General features: G+C 47.3%; 1 protein-coding gene and 1 pseudogene across 5 annotated transcripts in view; both read right to left on the bottom strand.

The window, feature by feature from the left end:
* The window catches only part of LOC146863351 (uncharacterized), an 80,959-nt gene extending 67,828 nt beyond the window's left edge, over window positions 1-13,131 (bottom strand). For 3 of the 5 annotated variants that reach the window (XM_085642779.1, XM_085642781.1, XM_085642777.1), the window contains exon 1: window positions 12,480-12,647. The gene's annotated coding sequence lies outside the window, so the exon portion shown is untranslated. Of the gene's footprint in view, window positions 1-12,479; window positions 12,648-12,985 lie in introns of those variants that run through there. The other 2 variants (XM_085642780.1, XM_085642778.1) reach the window with 1 other exon arrangement.
* A 7,050-nt stretch (window positions 13,132-20,181) lies between these two features.
* Window positions 20,182-21,238, bottom strand: LOC146863352 (biogenesis of lysosome-related organelles complex 1 subunit 1 pseudogene; annotated as a pseudogene).
* Between the last annotated feature and the right edge of the window lie 578 nt (window positions 21,239-21,816).

The following is a 21,816-nucleotide window of genomic DNA, read 5'->3' on the forward strand; positions in this document are numbered from 1 at the left end:
GCCATTGTCTGCGTTGGATCGTAAAGTGTCTAATACGGCGAGGATAACCGATTCGGTGGAGTGTGCAGGGCGAAATCCGGCTTGGTTGGGTTCCAGGTGATCGGTTTGCTTGATAAAATTTGATAGAGACTTGGCGACATGAGCCTCGAGAATCTTTGCTAGGTAAGGAAGCAGAGATATGGGGCGACAATTAGAGTGGTTGAGGGGGTCAGCTCCAGGTTTTTTTAATAGTGGTACCACTATAGCCTTCTTAAAAGCAGAGGGGACCTTACCTTGAGAAAGGGATTTGTTTAAGAATGAGAGCACACAATGAGGGAGGTGAGACAGAACCTCTTTTCAAATATGTGGGGGACAGTAATCGTTAGGGGAGCCGGATTTAACTCGAGACAGTAGTACTGAAATAGTCAGAGGGCATAGAGCAGGGAGACGGTCCAGAGTAAAAGGGCTGGTAGTGGTAGAATCCATGTTGTCAGGGCAGCGTTGAGCAGGAATACTGGCTTTTATGATGGAGATTTTATCCAGGAAGTAGGTGTTCAGGGAGTTGCAAAGCTCCTGAGTAGGTGGCTGAGCGGGGTGAATTCGGTCTGAGTTACACAAGTCGTTAATTATGGAAAAAATCTCTTTGGATTTATTTTGAGCATTCAGGATTTTGGCAGAGAGGTATGCGGCTTTTGCTTCCCGTATGGCATTTTTATAGTCCGTAAGGGCTGAGGAGAACAGAAGTTTATCCTCCGGGCCATAGTGTAGTCTCCATTTCCTTTCTTTTTGCCGTAGCTCAAGTTTCTGTTTTTTGAGCTCCGCAGAAAACCACTTATGATTATCAGAGTGGCGGGAACGGGTGAATTTGGTGAGAGGAGCATGGAGATCACAGGCCTTAAGTAGCGAATCAGTTATTGCAGAGTCCATAACCTCAACATCTGGGTTGAGAGGGGGCGTGGACCTAGCTCAGAAGTTAATGAAGCCGGGTTTGTCAATGGAGCTCCTGGATGCAACCCGCCTTTGGGGGGCAAGTGCTGGTTGGAAATAGTGGTGATCGTGAAGTTGATAAGGTGATGATCAGACCAGATGCAAGGTGAGACCGTGAGGGCCGAAAGAGTGAGATTTGAGGACCAAATTTGGTCTAGGATGTGTCCTTTGGCGTGAGTGGGTGTAGAGACGTGTTGGATAAGATTCAAGCGAACAAGCAGTTCTGACAGTTCCGCGGCCTGGGGGCCACCCCGGGCATCGTTGAACCAATAGTTCATGTCGCCGATGAGCATAATACTTGTGTGATTGGTGAGCAGATTTGTCATTTGTTTGCTGAGGGCTGAGTGGAAAGTAGGCATGGCAGAAGGGGGGCGATACAGTAATACCAAAACAATAGAGCCAGCGGTGGCCTCAAGTTTAATCGCCAAGTTCTCCACCTCTGGGAGGATCAGAGGGGTGAGGGTGGTGAAAACGTGATCTCTATGAATAATGGCGGCGACTCCACCACCACTTTTACCTGAAGGTCGGTTGGCTGCAAGTATGTAGTATTCCGAGGGGAGAGCTGCTAAGATGTCGGGAGCAGAATAAGCCATGTTTCCGTAACCAGAAGTAAGTCTGGTTTTTTGAGACTAAGTAGCAAGAAGATGTCCAATTGGTGTTTCACCAATGAACGAGTGTTTAGATAGAGTATGCTCAGGGCGGTCTGCCTGATGGTTTTGTGTGGATAAGTGATGGAGGTTGAAGGGCTGTAGACAGGGGGGGGGGCATGGTGAGGGGGTTGAACATATAGGTTAAGCTCCTTCAGACGGTTTTCACACGAATGAATGAGGGAAGAGCCGCAGTTGGCCAGCGAGCGCAGAAGGTTAGAGGGGTACGTGGTAATTTGGCCAGAGTCTATGGCTCCTGGATCCGGGCGGGCGCAGACGGGCTTGCCTTAGGCGCGCCATCGGCGCGCCCACTGCGCGCGTCCGCTGCGCTTCCGCGTTGCTGCAGGCATTTAATGCTAAGCCCCGCCCTTAAGCTCCTCCTCCTTGCCACCTGCACTGCTCCTGAACCTACGCCCCCCTCCCCTCTAGCACCCCCAGCCTATATTGTGGAGAAGTGTGGCTCAATGATTAGAGCGTCAGACCCTGATGCAGAGGTCTAGCCCGGGACCAGGGTTCAATTCCCCGCCTCGGCGGGTCTTGGGCTCAAAAATTCCACGGACCTGATAATTCTCGCCTCGGTGCCATTCCAATCATGGAGTCCCACTCTGCAACTCTGGGCAATAGCTTGCTTAATCTCCACAACGGCCCCCACAACGCTAAGGATGCCTGGCCTCCACCTTGGGGGTGCCCAGGAGTGGACGCTTCACAGGGAAAGCCAGGATGGGTTCCACAGCGGTATTCGTACAAGCGCCTTGAGACCCTTGCGGGTGAGTAGTGCGCTATACAAGTATCAATTTACATATTGATCTGGAAACTCTGCACTCCAGAGCGGCTAATCTAACCCAGAGCATCCATAGCTCCATTCTGGACCTTATGAACCTCCTTCCCCTTGCCTAACTCTCCTTTTCTAACCTCAAGCCACCTCAATCCTCCCCCCCACAGATCGCCGAGCCTCTCAAGCACCCACTTCCGCTACCTCTGAGACATCTTCGCCCGCGCAAGCAACCCTGCCACCTTTCAGAGGAGGAATCCAGAGCTCTTGCACGCACTTACAATTCCACCACTGCCACCTCTACTCCATTGGACCTCACGGGAGACGAAATCCTAGCCATCCTCCATGACCACAACTCTGTCCAAGTCATCCCTCGCCCACTAGATACGAGTCTTGAACACCCTATCAGCACGGTCACCATCAACCCCAACAGGCCAGCTACCCTCCATAACAGGAGTGTGGTTAAAAGCAACCTCGCGCCTGTATTCCTGTCCGTCCAGACCCCCGACACTCCCCCAGACTCCCCCCCTATCTGGTCTCTTAATCAATTGCCGATCGGCAGTTAAGCATGCCGCTGATATTGCTGACCTCATCCTGAACAAAAGTTTAGACCTAGCTATACTAACCGAATCGTGGCTCAATGAATACTCTTCCCCTTGACTGGACTATTAGTCCCTCCTAACTACAACATTGCTTAGACTAGACAGGCATTCCAGCAGGAAAGGTGAAGGCATCGCCTGCATCTACCGATCCTCCCTCCTGGTCACGGAACTCTTAGCGGACACCACTGACTCCTGAGAATACCTCGCCCTCTCCATTTCCAGCAATTCATTACATCTTTGCAACTTGCACATCTTTTACCACCACCCAGGTTCGAACGACTCTTTCACCGATCACCTCTTGGAAGTCATCACAACTAAGATTTCCTCGAATGCCAAAGAGATTTTCCTTGGTGATTTCAACCTGCATAGGAACGACCCCAAAGATCCCTACGTCAACGCCATCAAAGACCTAACTGATCAAGCCCTGACTCAAGCCTGCTCTCTGCCAACTCACTCAAAAGGGGCCACCCTTGACTGGATCATTTCTAAGGAATCCTCAGTCAAGCTTATCTCCATAGACCCATGTGACTGGTCCGACCACCACGCCATCTCCTTCGTTTTACCTGGGACCCTCAAGACTCCCGGCAGAGTCCGAACAGCAGTATTATGCGTCGTGCAACATACCGAGCGTGATGTGGGACTCTGAAATCGGTCGAGTTGATACACACAAAGTATGCTTTAGAGCCCGCTGACCTATTACGTAGAACGATTGTCCGTATGAATGTCAAGCACTTGTGGCTTAAGTATACACTTTTTATGATTTGAGCACTGATATTGCAGAGTGACTTCTTATTGATCCTGACGAACGCCAAGAACAGCTATGTCACCAGGGCAGAAACATATTGGTCAATAGATAGGGTATATCCAACCCCATACTCACTTGCTTTTTAATTACTATCACTTAGGCAGGAAAACAAATTGTGGCCCCTAAGTAGATAGTTTTTAATTTCACTTCTTGCACTCTGCCCCTCATCACCGTTTCGAGTTGGTAGATCCAACACGTGCTTTTGCACTCCTGCTCCTTCCCTCTTGGGTCAAGTCGTAGCCCACACGGGGTACCTTGCGGTCCCCGTGTGTTGGAGTAACCCAATGATGAAGCATGTCACCCTCGGGTGAGTAAGGGTTTTCGTCCATAAGTGGCACATGCCCAAGACAACGGTGGATTTTAGTTTTCAGTGTGCTACCCTATATCTTATGTGAGATTTATTCGTATTGGAAGATATATAGGCCAACAGCTGTTGTATGTAGCTTAGTTCTTCCCTCTAACCCTCCTTTTTGTGTGAGAAACACCCTCAAGACACAGACACCACAACCGGTGATTCCCAAACGCTGGATCAGAGACAATAAAAACCTCGACCTTATGAAACTGGAGGCTCGCTGCAAATCTGACCTCCCCCCCTCGCATATAACTACGGTCAGGTGACCTCAATGATCATTACTCGGCGTCTATATCGAACATTCTGGACGACCTTGCCCCTCTAAAACTAAAAGATCACAAATCAAAGACAGAAACCCCTGGTTCTCGGTTTCCCTCAACTTGGAGAGGAGATCCCTACGGCAATCTGAAAGAATCTGGAGACAGCACCCCTCTGCAGCGCACCTTAAACTTCTCCGTTAGGCGTGAAACTCCTACAACAAGCACATCCTCAATTCAAAAAAAGAATACTTCAGATCGGAATTGGGGAATGCCAAGAATAGACCCCGCAAGCTCTTTGAACTGGTCAAACACCAATCAAATAAACTGGATAAAACACCGAAAGAATCCCCCAAGTCTCTAATATCTTCAGAGGAATTCTCCTCTTTCTTCGCTGATATAATCACGGCACTAGGAATCAAACTCAGTACCGCCACTTACTCTCAACCCCTTCCTGACCTACCCCCCCTTTACGCACTACCCTCACTGGCCTCACCTAAAAACCAAGCTCGCTGGACCGACTTTGAATACTATGACGAAGACTCCATCTCTAAAATCCGCTCTCCCTTAAACCCAAATAACCACTTCAATGACCTGCTACCATCCAACTGTCCTGCTGCTGCCTCCCAAGCCATTGTTCCTTGCTGGACTGCAATAATCAACGGCTCTCTCCAGCAGGGATCGATTCCGGACCCCTTGAAAGCCGGCCAAGTCCTCCCTATTTTAAAAAAACCATCACCGGATCCTGCCTCCCCTGACAATTTCAGACCTATCTCCAATATCAGTTTTAGAGAAGTGTGTACAACAGCAACCATGTCAGCACATCAACAACTTCCACCTACTTGATGACTTTCAATCTGGATTCAGACTGGGGCACAGCACGGAAACTACTATGCTCCACATCGTGGACGACTCCCTCCAAGCCATTGACCAAGGCAAAACCTGCCTTCTAATCCTCTTAGATCTATCCTCCGCCTTCGATACGGTCAACCATGAAAAATTACTCGAACGCCTTAAACTCGGGATGGGTTTGGATGGCGTTGTACTAGAATGGTTCAGGTCCTTTCTCTATAACCAATCTCAGAGATTCCTCATTAACGGCAACCTATCAGCTCCCACCCCGGTCACGGTTGGAGTCCCCCAAGGTTCAACCCTGTCACCCACTCTCTTTAATCCTTACTTAGAGCCACTCACTGAAGTTCTTCGTACCTCCATCTCCTACCATATGTACGCGGACGACACCCAAATATACATCAATATTGCATCACTCGAGGAGATCCTCGCCCTGAACGAGACCCTGAAACTAACTGTCCAATGGCTAGCCGCTAACCAACTAAAACTCAAAGCAAAGAAAACTGAATTTCTCCTGATCTCCCCCTCAAAAGTCAAACCGGAGATTCAGATGTGGATCAAGGCCATCACAGCCTTAAACTGCCCGCCGACCATTGTGGACTCGACTGTAACCTGAACATGCGAGACCACATTAACTCAATGGCTAAATCAGCCAGATTCCACCTGAGCTACCCGTGGAAGCTGAAACCTTTCATCGATGCTCCTGACTTAAAATGGCAGTCCAAGCACTAGTCATCTCTAGACTGGAATATGGATGTTCCACCCTCACGGGATTACCTAAGATCTCCTTGGCACCTCTAAAAGCCTGCCTCAACGCGGCTGCCAGACTACTCACCGGCACTAGGAAATTCGACCACATCCCTCCACATATGAAAGCACTAAACTGGCTCCCTCTAGAGGCCAGAATACAGCTGAAACTGGCATGCATTACACACAAGGCCCTATATGCAAACTCCCCTGCTTTTCTGGCACAGAATCTTGTGATATCTGGAGGAAGCAGGACCTCCCGGTCCACCAGAAACCTCCTGCTCCAACCTGCCCATTTTCAGAAAAAGAGAAGGTACAATAGGGGGTTCTCCGGGGCAGCACCAAGAATTTGGAACTCTTTCCCACCGGACATCAGAAAAATCCCTTCTCTAGCACGTTTCAAGAAGGAGGCCAAAACTTTCCTCATGGGTAAATTCCTGGTCTAAAGCCTGCTCTCAACCACCACAGTGTGCCTGACGAATCTAAGACTATTGCTTCTTCATCAGATCACCAACTCACCCCGCCAAGAAAATGTGGGGCTTTTGTTTTTACTGATTCTAACTATAACTGTTAGCATACATTTGTGTCCCCTTCGTCCCTATGCTCCCAGCACCCCTACCCCGCGCCAACCTTTGTATATTTCTGTACTTGAGACTTTTTGTTTGTTTACCTCTGTAAACCGTGTAAAGCGTTCTGATAGCCCCGCGGGTCAAGTTCGCGCTCTATAAAACATTAAAATAAATAAATCAATAGATTCAGAGGGCGGGAGCCAACAACCTAAAAGAACGTCTGCCAGCTCTGGCCCTTTGCATCCGAGGAACTCTGGCCAGGAGCAGATCTGCCGAGCGCAGCATGTGTGTGGGAGCATAGTAGGAGCATACGTCACTCAAGATTATGGGGCCGATAGCTCCCAGGATTCTGTGGGTGATGCACAGCATTTTGAAGGGCACTCTCTGTTTGAGGGGGAGCCAGTGAAGACGACAGAAAGGCTGAAAATATGACAGTGTTTAGGGAGGGCAAAGATTGCGCGAGCAGCGGCATTCTGAACACGCTGCAGCCTTTTGACAGTGGATTTGTTGGCTCCCAAGAGAAGCACATTGCAGTAATCTAGTCTGGCATGGACAGAAGATTGAATGATCTGTTGACGAGTCTTGGAGTCAGAGACCAAGTGTGGGTTTGAGGCCCCGCAACAGACCAAAACATTTCCCTGCCACTGCTTTGGCATGGGTCTCAAAGGTGAGATCACTGTCCATCATTATGCCGAGATTTTTCACCACCGGTTTGGGTATGGGGAAGAGCTCCGAGAGCAGGAGGCCACCATTCATTGGCCCAACGATGGTGATCTCTGCCTACCAGAAGGATTTCGGATTTGGACGCATTGAGCTGCAAGTAGTTAGCAACCATCCACTCCGAGATTACTGTCAGATCCTGTCTAAATTTCACCATATCCTGGCTGTGGTTGTTGGAGAAGGCAAACCCCAGCAGGGTGTCATCTGCGTATGACACCAGGGAGATGCCCCAGGTTTTGGCCAGCAGAGTCAACGGCCTCAGATATTTATTAAATAAAGTAGGGCTTAATGCTGAACCCTGGAGCACCCCACAAAGCAGTGGAAGAGTGCAGGTGTGAAATGGAGGGGCCGAAACTTGGAAGGTCCGATCCTCCAGGAAAGATGCGAACCATGAGAGGGCCAAGCCCTTGACACTGATCTCCTCCAGCCGTAGGAGCAGGATCTTGTGGGAGACCGTGTCAAAGGCTGCACTTTGATCCAGCAGGATTCATGCTGTGGTTCTGCCGGCATCCTACTAAGTCCATAGTTGTTCCGTAACTGCCAGCATAGCGGACTCGGTACTATGCTGAGGCTGGAATTCATTTTGAGAAGTGTCAAGTATTGAGTTGGCTTCCAGATAGGAAGTAAGAAGACAGTTGACATATGATTCCGAGATTTTTAACAGAAAAGGAAGCAGCGAGAAAGGACGGAAGATTTCTGGCCTGGAGCTATCAGGTGACGTTTTAGTAGGGGAACCACCTTGGCGCGCTTCTGAAGCATAGGGACCACCGCCATGGAAAGAGACAGAATTATTAGCTCTCGGCATTCCGGCAGGAGACATTGCTGATATCTACGGAAGGCATCGGATTTCATAGGGTAAGCTGGGGATCCTGATTTCACTTTGATAAAGAGTGCTTCCATGACTTGATGGGAAATAGGGGGGGGGGGGGGAAGCACTACAAGCGCGTGAGATTCAAGACTTGTCGACGTGTTCTGACCTGTGCCCCGAGGGATGTCCACCAGGCGGAAGCTACTGTAGATGAGTTCTACCTTCTCCAGAAAGAACTTGGCCAGTGCTTCACATTGCAGACTAGAAGATATGGTGCTGTCAGTGGCAGTGGAGGGCTTTGTTGGGTTATTGCTTGAGGTTATCAGGTTAGTATAGTGTGCAGCCCTACTCATACGGGACAGTTTATGGTAAGCCTTAATCGCATCTCTGTATTCTGTCTTGGCCAGAGGGTCATAGTATCACCTCCAGGCACGCTCTAAGACCTTGCAATTTTTCCAGACTAGGGTCAAGGATTCATTAAACCAACCGTTGGCCCGTGCTTTTTTTGGGTAAGCAAGTTTAAGCTGGATGTATGTGTCCAAAGCTTGTGTAATCCACCCCTGAAAGTGCGACAGGGCCTCGTCCATATTCCATTTGCTGGAAATTTGGGGAGTGGGAGCATTTTTAGGTCACTTCGAAACATGCTGTATTCAGGATATGGGCATTCAACACGCCAAGCACTTCTGGTTAGTTGGTCTGCCTTTCTAAATTCCTTTACTCTGGTTGGTCATTACTGTCCATCTGTACCACCTTTGTGTGCTTGGTTCCCTCCCAGTGGACATCACCAATTGTTTCCTTTGTTTGACCAGCTCTGGCCATCTGTTGCCTCCTCGCTCCTACCCCCTCCCTCCCGTCATTGCTGCCGCCCTTCCTGCGGAATTCCCCTCCCCTGCACAACACTGTATTGACTTAAGTGGCAATGGTGGCATGCCGCACTTTTGCTTTAAACATCTAAAGCTAAAGCGCAGCGTGCTGCCATTGCTACAAAATAAGAACAAATAAAAAAACACAAAGGCGGGCGGACGCAGCATTTTTTCATTTATTTACTTTTAAAGTAATGGCGGCACGCCATGCTTTAGATATAAGCATCTGAAGCTAAAGCGCAGTGTGCCAGAATTGCTACAAAAGTAAATAAACAGAAGAAAAAAAGGCAGCTGCACAACTTTTTTTCTAATTATTGACTTTTATAGCAATGGCGGCATGCCACTCCTTATCTTTAAACATTTAAAGCTAAAGCGCAGCGTGCCACCATTGCTACAAAAATCAATAAATTAAAAAGATAAGGCTGGTGAACGCCACATTTCTTTTCCATTTATTTACTTTTATAGCAATGGCGACACGCCGCGCTTTAGCTTTAAACATCTAAAACGAAAGCGTGGCATGACAGGATTGCTACAATATTTTCAAAAACAGAAAAAAAGGCAGCCACACAACTTTTTTATTCTATTTATTGACTTTTGTAGCACTGGCGGCACGCCACAGGTTTAGCTTTAAACATCTAAAGCGAAAGAGTGGTGTGTCGCCATTACTACAAAAGTCAATAAATAAAAAAACAAAGGTAGGCGGACGCTGCATTTCTTTTACATGTGTAAAGCAATAGCTCAACATTTAACTAATACAAGACCCATTGCATTGAAAATGCTTATTGTATAAGTCAGTGCCTCCTTCATAATCAAAACTGCAATTGTGAATCACATTTATCACTATGAATGCACCTTTTAACAAATGGCTATATAAACAGCTATTTATTTTTGATATAAATAACTCTAGCTGGACATTCACACTACAGCTGCTGTGAACTTATCTGGATGCTACATTGTTTTGAGTTCTCAAACTCACCCCCCCCTCCTAAGGAGAGCCTTAGCACTAAAAGAGCTTGGCCCAGTGGCAGGGCATCGGGGATCGTTAAGTAGTTCCCAGCTCTCCACTGGGCATCTCTCAGGCTTCTCTGGTATTTCAGCGTATGAAGATTAGATGACATTCAGCCCTTTACTGTTTAGGGTCTGCTCAAGTGGCCAAATTTGATAGCTCCTCTGATTCATGTCTCGGTCATTTGGTATTATGGATGCGGGCGCTGAAGCAAACATGCCTTTAGGAGGTGCAGCCGTGACTTCAGAAAGTTGCATATCTTCTACACATCTCGCAAGCTGTGATTGCTGCTGGAGCTACACCATACCTTCTGTACATTATTCTTCGGCCTACTTTGATTATATTCTTTTAGGGTAAACATACACAGCGCTCCACTACCCTTCTGGTAGATGCCTCTAGCAGCGAGAAGCCCAATGCCCGTCACCAAGCAGTAATGACTGATAAGGCATAGGTGGCGAAATACACACACTTTCATAGGAACAGATTAAACAGACCTCCTTGCATGCATCTAATACAGCATGTAAAAGCCATGTAGTTGACTACCATTGTGCTCAGAGCAACACTTACCCACCAGGGTATGCACTCCCAAGAGAGGACAGTGGATTTGTCCAATACAGCCCAATTACTCCCTGTTGCTGGTTATCGCAGACCTCAAAAGCACTCGCCGCTTTCACTCAATAATACACACACAGCACTGTTCCAACATTTCTAATTCACCTTTTTTAATTAGAAGACACTAGACTGAACCCATGACACTCTCATACATACAAGATGGCATCAACCCCACATTATTACAAGGTGCTACAAGCTCACCTGCAATCCCCGACACCACAGTCCCATACATGTTGGAAAGATTCAGATGTTAGCTTAAACATACTATACACTCCCCCACAAATCACCCCACCATAGCTTTTTACCAAGCTAGCAATGCTGCCTAGAAAAATATCTGGCCAGGTAATCGAAGACCCAGATCAATGAAAAAGACCTCTCCACACCCATCCATACACCCAACACACTACCATGAATCAAACTCCTTTTACTTAACATCTCTTCTAAACACTAGGGGTGGGAGATGAATTCTGCTCTGCCAGTGGAGTTCGCGGAGTTCTGCCCACTGCACTCTCCGCATGGAGTTCTGCAAAACTCTGCAATGCGCCGGGGAGAAAAGTTTTTCCTCTTGCACGCCTCGCCAACATTTGATTCGTGTGCGAGAAAAATCATACGCTAGGCCACCTCCCAGCTAGATATCACAATGCAGGTGGTCACTGCAAGTTGCTACTGTCGTGTTGAGAAACCGCCGCTTGCGTTGAGGAAGTTGCAGCTCAAGTCAAACATCTACTCGAGCGGCAGAAAGACGCCACGCCCTCTTGTGCTGTGCGTTGTGCCGATTTCACAGGGCGGGACAAACTCCTGGTGCTAAAAATCAGTGCGAACAGCGTGACTTACTGCACTCTGCTGCTCGCAGAACTCCGCAGAGCACGGTGGAGTTGTTTCAGCACTTCACAGAGTTACGTGTAGCAGAACTCCACGAACTCCGCCCAAGTCTACTAAACATGCACAACCATATACAAAGAATCTTGGAAATCCACAACACAAGAAGGAGGGCCAGATTAAGAAATTGCTACAGTTATATGATCATTGAAGACTCCCTGCACGAATGATGAAAACATAAAATACACAAAAGGTGACGGGAGGATTCCTGCAGTATGTCCAACCACTAGCAAGCTCCAGGCGCATCATTCCAACCCATCATTCTTTTTCCCTCTGGGCCACTTCAGATTAGACGCAGCCATAAGCAAGTCAGTCTTGGTCCTGCGCGCTTGACAAACATCTGTCTTGTTTCTGATTCAAAGGGACAACAACGGACTTACCTCCTAATTCACGGTCATTGTCACGGCGCGGCGGAAGGGTGTGAATATGTTTGAAGTTGGTCACGTTTAAAGAGCGTCACTGTTTATAAATGCCTCTCAATGCAGTCAGATGTACCGATCTCAAACGCTTCGAATGTTAAAGAAATACACGTTTTAACATTTTAACGGTCTCGGTCATATTTTATATGGCATTTGCTGCACTATTTCGGTGCAAACATGTTCTGGGCTCGGCTCGTGCATGGGTCTTAGAGCTCTGCCACGCTATTGGCTCGGCTCCTTCTGTCATTTTGCTGGCTCGCCCACCTCTGCCAAGTAGAGAAAGCCTGGTACCCTGCTGCCGGTACAAGGCAGGTGCCGTCGCCGCTGCAGCATCACAACGCAGTGCAATACCTGCCCAGCTCGCCCCGGTGCACTGATCACGGCGAGGGGAGGGTGTGAGGGGGCTGAAACCGTGAACCACGTCAGGATCTGGGGCTCTCAGGTGAAAACAAAGCCCGCTCGCAATCCGCCTGGACCCGCATCTCTGCAGCTTCACTGCTCCCCACTGCATCCCTCCTCCATCCCAGGCAGAGTGTGGGAAGGGTGTCCGCCGCCCACCCCATTCCCCCCGGGCATGCACGAAGCAGAGGGTGTATCGCCTACCTCAATGCACGCCCCCCTTTCCTTTGAGTGCAGACGCGGACCCGGCGAGGATGCCTGGGACTCCGGGCTTCGTTTTAATCCGTCCCGCCCGTGTCTGACGCTTCTGCAGTCCCCGCGTCCAGCTTGGCCTCTCTCCGGTGCAAACAATTCCCAGGTCCACCGCTGCCCCCTACTGGTCTGGAGGGGTATGGCGCTGCCCAGGTCTGGATTTATCGCATTGTACAGCATGCCATCAACGTTTGCACTGGCTTCAGAGATCACATTGATGGGTGATAATACATTTATGCCATCAACAAAAGAACGTTAACATTAGTTTTACGGGCTCATTTTCAACTTACAATAGATATCATATTCTAATCTGTAAAAACAAACCTAGGTGTTCCTGAAAATCAATAAACACATTTCAAGTACTGCTAAAAACAAAGAATTTCCCTCGATAAAAAATAAGAAAGTCTACATTTGTTTATAACAACCGAAGACTCGACCATAGCAATGAAATGACTCACATTTGCAAAGCCAACGGGCCTGGTTTGGGCAGCCAACCTTGTTTAAATCTTGTGGTGTCACGGTGCTTCCAAAACTGTATTACTGGGGAAAACATCGGCTAAAAGAAAAAAAATGTCTGGTCTCAAAATGCACTCATTGCCATAGCAGTCCATGCACTTGAGGAAATTACTTTGGGAGTGATGTGCACCTTGTGAAAGGTGGAATGCCGTCACTCACAGTGAAGTTAGCCAATGGCTGAAGTGGGCTGACCCACTGCCCCATGCTATATGCTGTAATGAGGGGGTGGGGGGGAGGGTTGAATGACACAATAACAGGCGAATGGATGAAGAGGGCTGTCTGAAAGCCCTTATATTATAGATATAATCTTATTAAAATCTTACGGTCTTGATTACTGCCAGGCGAAAGAAAGTTCGAATATTACAAACCATTTCCAGTTATTTCTGTATCTTTACGTCACTGACAGTCAAAGAAGATATTTATCACCACTGGTTTTAAAGAGGAAATCAAAGGGTAATAATATATTTTATTTGTTCAACGGAAGAACGTACCTTTTAGTTTAGGGCCAAACGGTTAACTTATGAATAGATAAACTATTCTGATTTGTACATACAAACCTGTGTGTTTCCGAAAATTAATGCACGAAATGTAGATGTAGATTTTCCTATTTTCATAGAAGAAAATAATGGACGTCTTCCAAGTATGTATATTAGTCATTTCCCATTCATTGGTACGGCAGCAGAAGACACTTTAAACAAGCATTTGCAATGCAATAGGTCTCGCATTTGTAAAGTTGAATCTGTTGGCATTGAAAATAACTATGTGTTTTAATTTTTCATTGGTGTTTTCAACAATAAATAGACTCCTTATAAGCAAAGTAACCTATTAATAATTGACAGATATGTAAAATTTTAGAGCAGGTTATGCACAATATATGAAATATATGACATAAAATGTAGTTAGTTGTTATTTGTAATACTGTAAAAGTTATGTAACGGGTATTTTAAAAACCCACTGTGTTACGTTGAACACTGCAGGGTATTTTCTAACTTACAAACTTTATATGTAAGGAATACTCTTATGCGCAGAGCTGATCAGATAAAGCGGCCCCTGTGCCTGCACTGGGTAAATGAAATAATAAAAAAACAGACTTTACTCCTGGCCGCATAACTACCGATAAAAACACGACAATAGGTGTTCATTAGGCTACTTTAGGGATTAGGGTTTAAAGCATTCCTCCGAACAAACGACAATATTGTTGTACATTGCGGCTGTCGTCATGCAACCTGAAGAAAAAGCACGGAATCGAAAACCAGTAGTGCGCGCGCACCACAGAGGAGCGGGGGCGTGGGAGCGCGGCAGCAAAGCGAACGCACTCTAATTAGAAACACATGTTTAGTATTAGGTCTCAGATGCCGCTGCTGCGCGTTACAGACACCACTGGGAAATAGGCGGTTACATTTCTAAAGAAGCTGTGACATGCACACGCCTTTCACCAATGGCGTGCTGCCTTTTTTACAAAGACACACGCAAAAGCCAATAGCAGCTGATGAAAACTAAAGCAAACGCACGAGCGCGTGGTCAGCTTTCAGAACCCCCTACATGAGGTCTCTCGCTACGCGAGCAGTGCTATGCATTTCAACGCTAGGCGCGAGATCTAAAAACATAAATTTTGCAGCGAAATGACTGCAACTCCAATGAGTCACGCAGGAAAAAGTCAAACATAACCTATTTACAGGAAATGTCGAGTTACTTTGGTTTCTTTCCATTGCAGCCAGGTTCATGAAAGTTTAATTATTGTAAAAAATGCACAGCACGGGTTCATGTAAAGCAGCAAATTAACATTCATGAAATCACGCTGAACATCACAGCCTCCTTTGTTTGCGTGTCTTCCTAAAGTTATATACAGGCCCTCCATATTCCTGGAAGGCTACACACACCTTGACTAACTCTTCAAGATCATAATGTTTCACTTTTCAAACAAACCTAAGCATTACAATGATACAAACCTGGCAACAACTGGTTTAAAAATGTGTTTTGTGTTTTTTTGGTTCTTTTTTAATTTGACCAGAAGAGTACCTTGCACTACCAAGCTGATCTATTTTACCAATCCTAAAATGTAAAGCCAGGCCCCAACAGAAGCTGCAGAAAGGAACCAGTGCTCATCAAGACCAGTGCTTGATTTGTAAACAAAAAAAGAAAAGAAAATGTGCCAGGGTCCTTCTCGGGAGGCAACATCAGCCTGCACCACACATTTCCCCTGCCAGCGCTGCCAATGACAGCACCAACACAGCTACTAACCATTGCACTCCTACAAGTGATGCAAGTCTTATGTATTTTGATTTATTAAACACACTTGTTGTGCTCCTCTCAAACTTATAAAGACACCGTCACCATGTGGTGGCCTGTCACTAGAGCCGGTGCTGACAGTTAGGTGTGGGTGCCAATCACCGGAAACCACCGGCTCAAATTAAACACTGATCAAGACACACATTACCTTTTTTTAGTGCAGCAGCAGTTGGTGATCTTTCAAAGCAGTGGGGCGTGATTTTAGCCCAGAATTGTAGTGACTGCTGGACGTATTCTAAGCAGGCTCCAAAATCGGAGAGGGTCTTCGCTGAGAAAATTATGAAAAAAATGTGATCAAATAGTGCATTTGAAATCAAAATGTTCACATATATTTGCTCAGAAGCCACAGGCTCTGCCAGGGCACTCATTAAATATTCAAGTCCTTTCAGAGTGTGCCAAGCCAGTGAAACCTGACGTTCAACAAAAGTTGACTATATCTTTTTCAAACTGTGCTCTGGATGCCCCCATGTGCCATTAATACCTTCAATTGTGCCAGGGCCAAGGTACCCCCACATGCCAAGGGTGCTATCTCAGAGCAAAAATTACATACAAAATGCCTGTGCAAGAATTTTGCCATTAGTGCTGCCTGTATTCCATGGGTGACCCTTATGTCAAAAAGCCCCTCTGTTATGTGAGGGTTAACATTCTGTCATTGTTGCCCCCTCCCAATTGGCATGGTTGTCCTCCGTTATGCCAAGAATTCTCTCCAATGTGCCTGTGCAAGTATTTTTCCACTGGTGCCATATATGCTACAATTTTCTTCCAGTATGGCAGCACCAGCATTTTTCCAAAGGTACCGCTACACCAAAAATGACCTACAATATGCCATTGCCAACAATATCCCGTGGGTGTCTTTTATGCCATGTATTGCCTCTAGTATGCAGTGCCAAATATTATATCTAGTACATGAGTGGCAGTATTTTGTCGTGCTAAGAACTGTCACTGTTACGCATTCACATTCACTCGCATACGTTCACATGTGCACGCTCTCTCTCACACAAACACACTTTGACTCTCACTTATGGACACAAGATCAATTTTTTAAACAAGTCAAGTCAAGTCAAGAAGACTTTATTTCGATATGATTATATCTTAAAAAGCAGGAATACAATAATACACGATAAAATAATGAAAAGGAACCAGTGCATAAAGAAGTGTACAAACATTTCAAACAGCTACTGGTGTCAATAAATTAAGTAAAAACCTGGAATAAAAAACATATTAAACAAGATACGAAAGCCTAGCTGATCTGATGCGCCAAGCCCAACCTAGGAACTTGGCTAACCCACAGGCAAAAAGGGGCCGTGGATCATTTTTTAGTATTCGCATGGCCTCTACGTGGAGTCTAGTTCCAAGTTCTCTGCAAAGAGGCTTGAGCCATCTACACCGGGGGGCTGCATAGGCCGGGCATTCAAACAGAAAATGGGGGACAGACTCAGACCTTTTTTCGCAAAAGGGGCAAAAAGAAGTTGTCTGGATTGGAACCTTCCACCTGCATGTCAGTTCACCAACGGGGAGTAAGCCTACTCTGAATTGGAAGTATAAAGCCCTGTCCTTACGGTTTGAAATAATGTCCAGGTAAGGTTCACAGAAGTGCACTTCCTTTATCAGGAGAAAATCCATGGAGGACCTACACAGATTGGCATTGCTACTTCTGGTGCCAGCTACCCAGCTCCAATAGATCTTTTTCAGCTCTGGCTTAGGAGGTGCAGTTCTGTTATTCCAGTCTTCGCCGAGTCCAAGGCTGAAGAGAAGACGCTTGACCTCCCTCAGCCAAGGAATCTTGGCCCAGGCTGGAGATCCCAACACATCAGTTAAGCCATCCGCATAGCTGGTTAATTCTGGTGTTCTCCATATTCTCGCCCATAGGAGAAGAGGGCGGAGCCTTGCCTGATCGCTAAGTGGGCGAATACCCGTATCTAGAAGCAAAGGGAGGGTTGGGGTGCTATAGGGGAGCCCCATTAGATCTTTAAGGAATTTGTTTTCCGAGCGGGAAAGATGGTCCACCTTGTGAATCCCCCAAAGTTCAGCCCCATATAGAGCAGCACCAACAGCCCTTGCCCTGTAAATATCTAGAACAGCAGCGATGGGTTTCAAGGCTGAAGCACGATGTTCCTTAAGCAGGGCACCCACCACCCTCTTGTGGGTCAGCAACATCTTTTGGAGGTGGCAATTCCAGCTCATGGAGTCGCAGAGTCGAATACCAAGGTAGTCAAACTCTGAGACTCTCTCAAGGGCGACAAGATCTAGAGTCGGTGGTTTGGCCAACTTTTTCGGGGGGTTGAGGACCAAATACTTGGTCTTCGCAGTATTAATGACTAGCCCTCTCGTATCGCAGAAAGACTTGAAGTTTGTTATTAAACTCTGCAAACCTGCCGGGGTTTTAGATATCAGGAGGGTATCATCTGCAAATAGGAGGGTAGGTATTCTTCTTCCGGCCAGGGATGGTGCGTCTGCAGGGTGTTGAAGCAGGTGCTCCACCACTCCATTGACATACAAGGAGAACAAGGTGGGAGCAAGAACACATCCCTGGCGTACCCCTCTATTTACAGGGATGCATGCTGTTTTTTGCCCCTGATTACCCCACCTGATCTGGGCAAAATTGTCCGCATGGAGATTTATTAACAGATTTAACAAATAGGGTGGAATACCCTGTTCGTCAAGCACTCTCCAGAGTTGGCTGCGGGGAACTAGGTCAAAGGCAGTCCGCAAATCTATAAAAGCAAGATACAGACTGCCCTTGGCCAATGCAACAACCTTCCATTATAGCATCATAAGTCGAAAGGATTGCTCTATTGTCCCCGTGCCTGATCTAAAGCCAGCCTGAAAGTCTGAAAGGATGCCCTTTTCCTCCACCCACTGCAGTATCCTGGTCAAGACTACCTTCCCAGCCACCTTTTGTGAAGTGTCTAGGAGACTTATTGGGCGGTAGTTAGCTGGGTCCTTCCGACAGCCTTTCTTAAAAATCGGGACGACCTCAGCACCCTTTCATGAAGTCGGGAAAGTTGCTCCTTCAAAACTGGAATTTAATAGGGTAGAAATAAGTTTTCCCCAAGCTTCCGGATTGGTGCGTAACAAGTCTCCGGGAATGCCATCCAGACCTGCTGCTTTATTGGGCACCAGACTATTTATCGCCCCTACCACTTCCTTAGATGTAAACAGAAGCTCGTCCTTCGACTGGGGAGATACATAAGGGTGTCGTACACTCAAGCTATCCCCCACTTCCTGAGCCATTGAATAAAGTTGGGAGAAATGGTCAACCCACGCACTCTCGGGGACATGACATGTAATCATTGTGTCCACAGGTTTCTCCCTGGATCTCAAGAAGTCCCAAAAACCCTTTGCATCCTTCCTTAAGCTTGCGGCTTTGAGATCACACCAAAACTGGTCTTCCCAATCTGCCTTTGCTTTTATTAAGGCCCTCCTGTAATTGCCCCAAGCAGCACATACCAGGGCTCTATTCTTAGCTTTTACTGCCTTTAGTAGTTCCCATTTGGCCACACGACATGCACCTGAGAACCACCCGGCTGGACCCTTCCTGCCATCTCTCATATTAGCCCCTTTTCCCACGTTCTTGGCTATGAATTACTCACCTATAGCCTTTGTGGTTTGTACAAAAACTGCGGATACCTCTGGCGCACTGATAGAAGGGGAGTCTAGGCGAGGTAAAATATTAGCCATTATAGATTGTGCCTCCCGCATCTTGGCCTCATTGCCAATAAAATTCTTCCATTTCAGGCGCCTGCCACAGTTAGACGGACACACTTCGTGTGATGATTTCCATAAATGCGGAGTTGAGAGAGGGGAGCTTCCCTTCCACAAGGGGGACAGAGATAAGGATAGAGGGTTATGGTCACTGTCGATGGATGGACGGACCTCCATATCCACCAAGAAAGACCACAAACGAAAATTCAACATAATGTAGTCAATCCTGGAGGAATGGCCTATTCTATTGAATGTGTGTGCCCCCATTTGGTCTGACTTGGTTCTGCCATTGGTAGCTCTAAGGCCATACTCCAGACAGAGGGCATTGAGGTCAATTGCGTTTTGGGACCATCTTTTAATTGGAGCAATTGACAGCGGCGGGATGCCTCTCCTTGCATCATCGTCGCTGAGGCCCAGCACATCGTCCACTGCAAGAGGTTCGAATGTGCAATTAAAATCCCCCGCTAATAAAACAAGGGAATCTGGACCACAGTTCTTAAGTTCCTCCTCAATGCCCGTCGGGGAGAGGGTGGATACACCACCCGAGTACCTCTGACATAGATATTAAATATTTCAAGTGCCCGCCCTCCACACGGGCCACGCACTAAAAGTCTCTGTAAGTCCGGGGAAGTGGTGACGAAACATTTGATAGAACACCGCATGGAAATGCTTACCCAAATTAAGAGACCTCCGGAAGGGCGCCCCTTACCTTCCTTCGGTCGAACAGCTGGAACAAAATAAGTGGTAAAGCCCAGCTTATGCTGAGGTTCCAGGCACCAAGTTTCCTGGAACAAACAAATCCCAAAGGTTTCAATGAGTGCATTCCAATCTGGGATACCTATGTTTCGGGCTAGACCAGCAATATTCCAGGTAGATACCTTCAGAGACGTATTAGGGTCCCCTCCCTGCCCTAGAGCTGGTGTTCTTATAATGGAAGTAGGGTTAGTAATAAAGTTTAAATCGCCAACAAGTGGTGCCACGTCATAAGTGGTCAAAAGGCCTTTAGTGGGTGGATCCCTCTGGCACAGCCTGTGGATGTCCCCAAGTGGTAGATAAGGGGGCGAGGGTAGGGGTGGGAGGGTTCCCCAATTGCTCTCCAGGTGGAGAGTTGTCGATGTCAGATTCCCCAGATGAACAAGCATTTTATTCAAAAGAAAATAACTGTACATTATACACTGGGCTGTTGGGGGGGTGAAGTGTGGTTGCCGGATTCCCACAAAGCACTGGAGGAGTACATTAATGAGACAAGTCTGTTCTGTTTGAGTTTCAGAAAGCGGTAGCTGTTAGAGATTCCTCTAGAACATTCGACAGTCTGAGGTCTAGGCCTGTTGCTAAGTATGTTGAGGTCCTGGTAGGCACTTGAACATATCGAGGTCTTGGCAGACTGGTGACAAAAGAGGTGTGGGCCTACAATGCTCTTAGTAACACAACTTTCCTGTGAGTGACGGGGACAACTCGGCAAAGGAGGAGGGCTCTAGCTGCCCTGTGAAAATATGCCGCAGAGTGCTGGAAGTGGTCAGGAGGTAAAGGGCTGCAGCTGCATCTCATACATACTCCAATCAGGGGTAACAGCAATTGATTTCACATGTACCACAGGGTGGTTCAGCAGGCTTAGGAGCTAGAGAGCTGAAGATGCCTCTTGTAGATGTAATATGTGGCACTGTCATAGATTCAAGAGGTGGTTGGCTGCAGCTGTCCCTTGTACACATACTCCAAGGCGGTGGCAATTGTCCTCATGTCCATCTCAATACTACGTGCCCAGTTCTCCACATCTCCGATTTCCTTCAGCGCCTGGTTGAAGTTCTCCACCATGCCAATCCACTAGCCCGTCTGTTTGGCGAACTGCGCGGCCTGAATCTGCAGCGTCTTCACCTCGTGGTCCAACTTCCTCTGGTTCACGTAGGCCTGGGCCACCCTGCCTTTTGAGGCAGGTAGCATTGCCGCGCCTCTGGTTAGAATTTTTGCTGAATCTCTACCCGATGTCCGACTTTCCAAAACGCCCACATTCAGGTGATCCACCAGTGCTTCTACCAAACATGTCGCTGCAGCAATCGCCTCCTTTCGTCTCTTTTCCTGAAGGTCCCGGCGTTCGCTCTGCTTGGCCTGGTGCTCCTTCAGGAGGCGGGAGAGCATGGCGGCTGGCTGTGCCGGAGCCGGCTGGGTATCCTACTGTTCCGGAGGCCGCTGTCTGCCGCTGAGACGCCGAAGGAACATTTTCTTTTTACTTACTTCAGCTGCCAAAGAGGTTCCTGTTCCAGCTCTAGGTGCTCCATTTTCAATCACACTAGTAGTGACTATCAGGCTACTATTTGTTATTAGTGCCTTGGAATGTTCGGAGCTCCACTGAAAACAATGGAGTTCTCCGGGCTTCTAATTTCCAACTCCCTCGGGCTCCATGAGGTCCTTGTTTTACAAATTAGAACATTCTGCCCTCTAGGGATGGAATGTTTTAATAGCCTTAGAGCCCTCCGTAGCTGGCTCTACCAGCCATTAAAGGCCCGCTCCCTTGTTAAATGCCCTCGCTTTCGGCTCGGGCCTTTAAAGCTGGACGGGGCCTTTAATAGCCAGTAGAGTCTGCTACAGCGGGCTCTAAGTCTATATTCGTATAATAAGCAATAACTGGCAAAGCCTATAGGTGTTCCCTTTTGGGACTATTAGCCTTGCCAATGCAAATGCTATGTAGCATCTCCACGAATCAAAATTGTTTTTGCCAATGCTGCTCAGCCTCATCGAAAACAACGAGTAAAGACAGCCATAGCGGCAGCCTGGAAGAAAGCCG

Source organism: Triturus cristatus, chromosome 2_2 (genome assembly GCF_964204655.1).
Source record: "Triturus cristatus chromosome 2_2, aTriCri1.1, whole genome shotgun sequence".
NCBI lineage: Eukaryota > Metazoa > Chordata > Amphibia > Caudata > Salamandridae > Triturus > Triturus cristatus.